The sequence below is a fragment of the Ixodes scapularis genome, unplaced genomic scaffold (genome assembly GCF_016920785.2).
Source record: "Ixodes scapularis isolate PalLabHiFi unplaced genomic scaffold, ASM1692078v2 PGA_scaffold6__148_contigs__length_123643588, whole genome shotgun sequence".
In the NCBI taxonomy this organism is placed as follows: Eukaryota; Metazoa; Arthropoda; class Arachnida; order Ixodida; family Ixodidae; genus Ixodes; species Ixodes scapularis.
The window spans coordinates 99715158-99723555 of NW_024609881.1; the positions used below are offsets into that span (position 1 = coordinate 99715158).

General features: G+C 45.4%; 1 long non-coding RNA gene across 1 annotated transcript; it reads right to left on the bottom strand.

Moving 5' to 3' along the window:
* Nucleotides 1–893: 893 nt before the first annotated feature.
* LOC121838399 lies at nt 894–8163 on the bottom strand. Its single transcript, XR_006078488.1, has 3 exons — nt 8106–8163; nt 2477–2602; nt 894–953 (listed from the first exon to the last, which is right to left on the bottom strand). It is a non-coding gene; the product is annotated as an uncharacterized LOC121838399 (long non-coding RNA).
* Between the last annotated feature and the right edge of the window lie 235 nt (nt 8164–8398).

Here is an 8398-nt window from a genome sequence, read left to right on the forward strand (position 1 = left end):
ACATTCCACCCGCAGGCTCGTTTATTTGTCCTCCAGTCTCAGGCTTTGAAGTAGCTCGTGCATGCTAATGAGGCAATTCTTTGAGGCGAGCTGCATCTGCTTTCCCAGTTGGTCACAGGCTGACGCACCTCCGACGGGGCATCTGAAAGTAATGTAAACAAAACCGACAGTCACATTACATGTTCTCGTAAAATAGTTTGTACAATATCTATCTAGTCAGTAAACCCTTTTCAAAAGTCTATCAAGCAACAATGGCTGTCAGTACTGCTTGCTCACGAAGTGCGTGACTGGATCTGAGTTCTCGCTGAACGCTGACGCAGGGCTCGCTTTCAGTATATGCTCAGAGTATGAGAGCAAGCAATGGCGGACAGGCGTTCGCACTGACGTTGGAAAAGGGTCTATTGACTTAAATTTTATGACTGACCTAATATTTAAAATCATCTACCTTCTGCAACTTTCACATTCTGAAAACAATCACAAACATTTATCAAGGCAATACATCACCGCATGACGGAAAATACATAACATACAACTTTCGTCAACTTACATAGCATAGAACTTTCGTCACCACGGGACGTCTCTGCAGTCTCCCGGGATGCAGACCTCCCACGTGGTCACACCCCGGTCCAAGCATCCCTCTCGTCCCGTTTCCCAGAAGAACGCAGGAACAGGCAGCTGTCCCGATCATACGCCGAGACCCAAACGTCTCCACTTGTCTCCATCGTTCGTTAGCACCCGGTCTGAAGGCCGAGGAAGCGGGCCTCTGTTTCTCAGCGGGGTGTCAGGGGGGGTCAGCTCCCGCTGTGCCGGGTGGCCCGCTCGGCGTCGCTCGGAAGCTGCACCCCACCCACGCCGCGTCGGTCAGCATGTTCGGCGGCGCCAGAATGCCGAGCCCGAGACTCTGGTCAGTCGATGGGAGGTCGATGGCGCTGCCAGGAAGCCGAACCTGCTCTCTGGGTGGCCGATCATAACAGAATGCATCCACCAGGTGCACATTGAAAGTCGTTTATTTAGCTTTAAAATTAGTTTTCTTGTGCTTTTCAACGGAAGACTGGTGATTTTAAGGTTAGGGTGCAACATGCAACACATTAAAGCTAGAAAATGAGTGCTGAAATTTCGTTTCCCTACACCTTTAATGGAAGTGTAGCCACATAATCTTAGTATAGTATAATTAATAAATTATTCTATGCATGAACAGGAACTTTTAGTTAAGTAAATCATTCCTGCAGTCCATTAAGCACAAAATTTTAGTTTAGACTAGACAAATGTAAGCCAGAAACACTCAAATCCTGGAATTCATAAGGAAATAACTTTATTTGTGCTTACTGCAGACTTATTTTTCGCGGGCTCCATATTTCGCAATTAAGGTCGGAGCTGAAGTTTTGAAATAATTCGCGGGTTCTAATTTTCGCGATGCAGTGGGATCTCCATATAGATTCCAATGTGTTTACACTTTACCGGAATTGTTTACGGGACCTACTTTTTCAGCAATTGTAGGCGATTCATAAAAACGATTCGACAGCAATCTCAACCAAGCGATTCGACAGCGACCTCAACCATTGGGGTTGCTGTCACGTGCCTTACTTCGACGCTCTTATTGGGTTGGGAAGGCCGCAGCCTCCACAGCTCGTCAAGTTAGCGTGAAACACAGAGTATAGTTGCTGCACTCGGAGTAAGGGTAAAGGATCGCAAACTCAACATGCCCAGCACCTGGAAGAAGGCATAGGACATACACCTCGAGGCTAAAGGGATACTGAACTGAAATTTTGAACTCGCAAAACAAGGCTGGACAGATAGGCGGGACGTTGCAAAACCCAAGAACATCACTCATACAGCGATATCTCTAACGGATCGCCATATTTTTAGAAAAGAAGTGCCCGGCCAAGGAGGCCGACGAGACAAGGCACGTCACGATTCTTATTCCCTCTCCTCCTCGCTACGTCCCGTGTCAAGCTGGTGAACCGAAGCGAGGAGGAGAGAAGCGAGGCCGCTTCCCCTCATTCTCAAATTCTCCCGGAGGACAGTGATGTCAAAGACCTCGCTTGATCGTGCCCTTCTTTTTCAAAAGTTCAGCGATCTGTTCGAGATATCGATGTACGAGTAATGTTTTGGAGTTCGTAGAGTCCTGTTCAACGCCTCTAGAGCCTTATTTCGCGAAATTCGAATTTCGGTTCAGTATCCCTTTAACAAGCCACACGCCAGATAAGGTGCTCCATCTGTGTTTAATGGTTCCAGAAATCTATCGATGCCCTTGCACCAGCGGAGTTGAATCGTTCATTATGAAAAGCAAACCAACAAAACTGCAAGATGTTTGGCAAAAATAGGTTACAGCCTGTGCTTTTGATTTGGAACTTCAGAAAGATGAGCTCAATTCTCTGGAAATTAGAAACTATGTATATTCTGAAAGAATTACTGTTCTGCATTTCAAGGTTGTCTCGTTAAAATAAAAAAATAAGTACCAGAAAAAAGTACTAACCTGATATGCACCTATGAAGTCTTGTTTTGGCTAGCAGTGACCGGCCCTGGTTAGCAATGACTCCATGTCCCCAGGATTGAAATGATGGTTAAGTAACGTCCAGCCCTTATGCGCTTTTTGGTACAACTGGAAGAGACAAAACATCTTGTTAAAAATTACCAATCCTTTTCACGTGCGAATTTTGCAGTTCATGCTTCCTGAAAGTCATTTCCCACGATAGTGTTAAATTAGAACAATGAGAGCAAAGTTGTTTCAGTAAAGGGCCCCTGAAAAGAAAAACAAATGTTTTTTTTAAACAGACTTGTTGGGACACACGTGTCAAATAATTAATTTTACGTAAAAAAAAAAATTGGTCAGAGCAATATTGACGGCGTGAGACGCAATTTAGTCGGTAGTCACCTCCTTTCCACCTGTTTCCTCTGGGCACTTCGAGCGAGTAGAGGAGAGGGAGATCAGCTTCGCCTTCGTGTTGAGGTGGCGAGAGCGAATGACCATTCCGGGACGTCATGGACTTTGCGCACAGAATTTAAAATAAATCTCTTGCCGTCAATTTTGCTCTAAGAAATTAATTATTTTCGCATAAAATTTATTTTTTGGCACGAGTATCCTTCTCAGACTGTTCAAAAAAATTTTTTTTTTCCAGAGACCCTTTAAGAGGTGTTTGCCTGATATGCATCAGTGGAATCAGGTATTGACTAGCAATGACTTATTGCCCCCAGGACTGAAGTGCTGTTTCAGTAAAGTGCCGTTCACACTCTTGTGACCGAGTAAGACCGAGAGAGACCAGACCGGTTTTTAAGCCTTTTGCGAGTTCTTAGGACGGGATGCGCCAGAACGCAGCTGGTCCTAAGAGATTGCAAGTGGCTTGAAAACCGGTCTCGTCTCTCACGGTCGTACTCGGTTGCAAGAGTGTGAACGGGCCTTAATGCTTCCTGCACAAAAAATTCAAATGTAAGAACACAAGCCCCAAAATGTTTGTGCCATTCTCCTCCCCCTACTTTTCTGTGCATTTTTTTTTATCCCTTGGCAAATCCTAAAGAATTCAAAATGCGTATCCTACATCCTTCCGTTAGACTGAGTGGGTAACCCGGAGAATTCATTGTTTGTGAGAACACTTTTCCATTCACCCCATGCTGTTCTTGAAAGCAGAAACTCCTCTCTCTTAACCACAGTCATTAAGCGCTTTTCATAGACCATGCACACAAGGTTGGCAATGCCAGCACAAGCTCATGTCTTCACTTTGAGCATGGATTAAGCATATATAACTAAATATGAGACACCGGAAGAAGGAAAAAGGAGGACACAAAAAAGAGGACGACACACATAATGTCTCGAACACAGCTGCAGGTTCATACTAAAACCACACCATTTTATAGGGGTACACCGCAGTCAATGCCAAGAACCCTCACACCAAGTCACACCCCCAGATTGTCAGCAAGGGGGAAAAAAGAACTGCCCTCAACGTTCCCACACTTGCCAAAGTCAACCCACCGACTAAGAAGTAAAAAAAAATGCAGCTGTGGTTGAGACGTGTTGTGTTTGATGTTCTCCTTTTCGCGTCCTTCTTCCGGCGTCTCAGGTTTAGTTATGTATGCAATTCACCACCCTTGCCTGTACTTTTACTCTTCTCTCAATTAAGCATACGCCTGCAATTCGTAATATCTGATCTATGGAAAGTCTCTGATCCACCAAGCCTTTTCCATTATGAGCAGGCATTATTTATAAAAACCTCCTTTCATTACATTGTTTCAGAGAACAATTGTTCTTCTTAATTAGGATCAACTGATCATATTAGGATAATTGCCAAATAATGGCAAATTCACATGATACATCGAATTGCAATTTTCATCCGTGCACCATTTGTCAAGTTACCATCATGTAGGCTATTCCTGAGATTTGTCCCTCGTCCGCGGACACCCATACTGAAAGGGCAGAGTGCCTTCTTAATCGCAGATTTTCGGCAAGTGAGTAACTCGAAAAGCGTTTTTATGGTAGAGTAGCAACAGCTCACGAATATTTTTGTTTTCAAATCAGTCAAACAAAGAGAGTGGATCATTGCTTTGTCGCGCCACTCTTAAATCTCCACGCGTGAAAGAAGCTGCAAGAACTTTGCCCGGCTGACACGCCACAGGTCCTGGTACTCCTCCGGGTTGGTGTCAAGAAGCTTGTCAAAACTCGCCTAGCATGCTGCAATCTGTCCTGCAGATCCACCCAGTTTTCCATCCAGCAAGACCTTTCTTATGGCTTGTGCTGAAGAGTGGTGCACAAGCGAGCAGTGTGTAAAGGTATTTCCGAATGCCTCTCCGCGACCCCAGGACTTCATCGCTATGATGCTGAAGCCTCCTGAAGCAGGATCATACTTGTGTCATGTCGTTAGTAAAGTAAGTGACACTTCGCTCTAAGCCTGCCACTATGTTTTAGCCCACTTGGTATGTAACAGCAGCACACAACGATTCCTTTTCATGATAGCACCGTGATCCTAGTCGCAAACATCACTTCTGCTCTTGGAAAACAGTGCCACACTGCGATGTAGGCGTTTTGCAAAATTGCAAGGCTGCGAATAGGTATAGTATGCCCTCGCTGTCACCTGCTCGTCTCCTTAGTGTGGATGCGCTTGGGGGACTAACGTTCCATGGACGTCTTGTCACGTGATAAACCCATCCGCGGATTAGCACGTCGTGTAAATCAGCCACAGATGGACTGCGGAGTCTGCAATCACTTAACATTTTTGTTGACGTTGCCTGCACGTCATGAAAATGTGTTTCGTATCCAATTAGATATTCTCGAAGAAACAAGGAAACTGCATAATGATGTCGCACAATATTCACGTTAAAGGGACAATGAAGACGATTTTATTTAATTTTTCTAAATGGTGTTTTAATGCTTCTTGGGAACATAGCATGCCGCCCAATTTTTTGTAGACATTTATGACGCGTATTTATGTGCCGACGAAAGAAGTAAAGAAACCAAAACTGAACCATCTCCAGTCTCGTTTCTGGGCCTCCGAAAACGGAGGTGACGTAGGGGGTGACGTCAAGTGTGAATAGTCGGCATCGGTAGTATTTAGGAGATTGAGACTCTGGTTATCGCGGTGGGTTATAGCAGCGCGGTGGCGCGGTCGTTGCACCGCCTCTGTCAAGATGGACGAATGCTGCTCTCGCAAGCGAGTTCGAGCTTCCGTTCAGTGACCGAACACCAACGGAACGGGAGTACGTGTGTGGCGGCCACTGCCATCACCCGCCGGAGACCGCCCAGCCGGCAACGAGCGGCCCGCATGCCGAAGGACGGACGCGGGGGAGATGCCGAAGGGAAAGCGGCAGCGATCCCGCCGTTCCGGGGTCCGGTTCCTCCGCGGACGTCCTCTTTTTGTCGTCAAAGAACACGAACAGCTACCCACACGTGAAAACTAGCGTCGCCCGAACGAATATTGGTCTTCAGTCGACCGTTAGAACAGCCATCTACAGCTACCATTCTGCAAAATCTTTCGAGTACAGTGTTCTTTTTTAATTTTATTTTGTTGGCGCATAGTTGCTCGTTGCCGGTTTCACGTCCAGCGTAGCAAATAAAAAAACAATGATGCTGCTTTATTTACGGTTTAGTAATCATTTCCAATCCGATTTATACTTTTGATGGTTATTCAAGCGGAAATTAGAACAGTATTTCTAAAAATCGCGAACTAAAACGTGACCGAGGGCACGTTTCTCGTTTCGACCAATCGCTGACGTGTCTCTTGTGACGTCGCGCTCCTTGGCCCCGCATCGGTCACGTGAGCTCCGCTTCTCCTGGCTTCTCCCGCAACTCTCGGGGCGTCGCCCCAGTCGATCCCGGTACGATTATTACCCCGACTGTTTAATTGATTTGCGCAGCACACAAGCGCCGGTTTCGGCTGAAATTTGGGCAACGTGGCCTGAGACGTGCCTGGAACCCAGTTCAATCGCCAAAAAGATCTCCGAAATTGCCTTTATTGTCCCTTTAACCACTTAACAGGTTTTTGTTTTACAATTTTTCGTCCTAAATTTTTTTTTTTTTTTCCTTTTTTAAAGTTTGTGCGGCTCGGGCCGCACGTGCCTCCACAATTGGTCGCCATCCTTAAAAACGTGTACAATAAAAATATGCGTGCTGCCATCTCTCAGCTGCACCGCAAAATAAGTTCGGAGCGGGCCTGGGACGTCCAAAACAGCCAAGGGGCAAGGTAGGATGCGTGGACGTGCTACATTCCTCCTAAACGCCTAGGGAACGGCTCTAGGTGGAAGAGCTAGGCTTGCTTAAAACAGTTAAAGGACACATGCAAAGAAAGCAAACTTTTTTTTTAAACAGCCGGATTAGGAAAAGGAAGTCATAAAACAAATTTACAACGAAAAAGAAAAATTTTTAGAGCTATATTTACGGCGCTAAACGAATTTGTAGTTGGCGCCCGCGGGCACCGCGGAGAAGTGGCCCTTATTTATCACGTGATTGGCCGCTATTTGTCACATGGTACCGTAAAATACCGAGCAAGCGCCCACTCAAACTTTAGAGATAATTGTGAAAAAATCGGGGATGGGCCCTTCTTCGCTCATCAATTTTACATAAAAATGTACTTTGTGTATTTTCTAAGATCCTACAAATTTGGGAATGGGCGCTTAGTGTGGCGTGGGCGGATGCACAGTATTCTACGGTACTTGCACTCTTTCGGATGCTTCGTATGGTCTCGAAAAGTTACTTATTCATCTTCGTTTGAAGTGCAACAAAAAACAAAGATTAATAAGTTACTTTTAGAGCCCAAAGGAAGCTCCTGAAAAAGCGCAAGCAGACGTGATAAACCTGTGCACCGGTAAGATGACGGCGGCGGCACCCCAGAGCACACAAACTTGCACGACGACGGCGGCGCCGCCGTGGAGAAATGCATTGGAGCGGCAGCGCACAGTGCTTAGCATGCGGCGGCAGCGGGTCTCCGCGGCTTCGGCGACACAGCGCGGCAATGCACAGGTCTAGCACGTGACCAGCGACGGCTCTCACGGGCGCCAACTACAAATTCGTTTTGCGCCATAAATATAGCTCTAAAAATTGTATTTTTTCGTTGTAAATTTGTTCTAAAGCAATCTTTTTCCATCAAGGCTGTTTTAAAAAAAAATGTATTTTTTCCTTTGCATGTGTTTTTTAAGGGTTTAAGGAGCTGCAGTACCTTCCATGTTATTGAATCTTATGTAGTAGTATATGATTCTAAGTCACAAGACTAGGTTACAGAAAGTAACAAGAAAGAGGAAGACAGGACGTCATATTGATTCATATTCAAATTTTTTCATCAGTCCCGTATTAAAAGGTTTTCATAATAAAACTTGCACTTATATTTTATCTACACTTCTCTTTCTCACAATGTCCTGTCTACCAAATGGACCAGCGAAGCAAACTCCCCCCCCCCCCCCCCCCCCCAAACATGCACACAATGCACAATTGAAATTTCTGGACACAATATTTCATGAATGTATTGGGCATCTGAACCAAGCTGAAGAAAAACTTTTGGTCTGAGGAAATAAAGGGTTACACAACTGAAAAACATAGCAGTAGCATACTTCTCACTTTAGCACGTGTAGAAGAACCATTCATTTCTATTAGAAAGGTAGAAAAGACAAAGGCTCAGGTTACTCACCGACAGCAACTACCAGGAAAGCAGGGGGGGCATGATTGTGGAGGCAGCTGGTCTCCAATGCTTGTGCCTTTCTGAAAATTGGAAGTAAGACTTTTAAAGCAAAATGACCCCAACTATTGCCACAAAACATGCTTTCATTCCATTTCTCATATCAAAAAAGTTGGTATGAGGAACTTTGCCGGGCTGACACGGTGCAGATTCTGGTATTCATCTGCGTCAAAAAGCTTCTGTCAAATCGTGTCTAGAACGACGGAAGCACTTTGCATCTCCAATGAACCGTTCAGCCAGCAAGA